Raw genomic sequence first — 587 nt, 5'->3', positions numbered from 1 at the left:
ACATACCATGGACTGCCAAGAAAACAAATAGGTCTGTCTTGGAGAGGATTAAGCCAAGTTCCTCCTTGGAGGTTAGGATTTTTTTTTTTTAATTAATTTCAGTGAACATTTATAGAGATTGTGGATTTCCATTCATTCATTGTTGCACTTTTCTCTCCGCCCACCCCACCCCCACCCCCAGGAGGCTAGGATTTGAAACTCCATCTCACATATTTTGGGCATGTGGCCAGGAGGGACCGAAGGGTGGAGGGGCAGTACAGGAGAGGAAAACCCCAGATGAGATGGATTGATCAGTAACTGGGGCAAGGAGGGTACGGGGTTAGGTGTGTTGGGATCAGTGAAACTGATTCAGGACAGGGCAGGCTGCAGAGCTGCAATACAGAGGGTTGCTTTGAGTCGTAGGCTTCTGGAATCCACATAACAACAACAACATCTTTCCTGGTTTTGCACATCTAATAAGACAACTCAATCATGATCAGCAAATGTTTTAAAATTCCATCAAGAGTGTATGTTTGTGGTATATTCACACAATGGAATATTATACTGCATTGAAAAACAAGGAACTCATGCAATATTATTCAAAATGG

Source organism: Elephantulus edwardii, unplaced genomic scaffold, assembly GCF_000299155.1.
Source record: "Elephantulus edwardii isolate Elephantulus edwardi_28Jun2011 unplaced genomic scaffold, EleEdw1.0 scaffold00169, whole genome shotgun sequence".
NCBI classification, from domain to species: Eukaryota; Metazoa; Chordata; class Mammalia; order Macroscelidea; family Macroscelididae; genus Elephantulus; species Elephantulus edwardii.
This window is presented reverse-complemented; position numbering follows the sequence as displayed.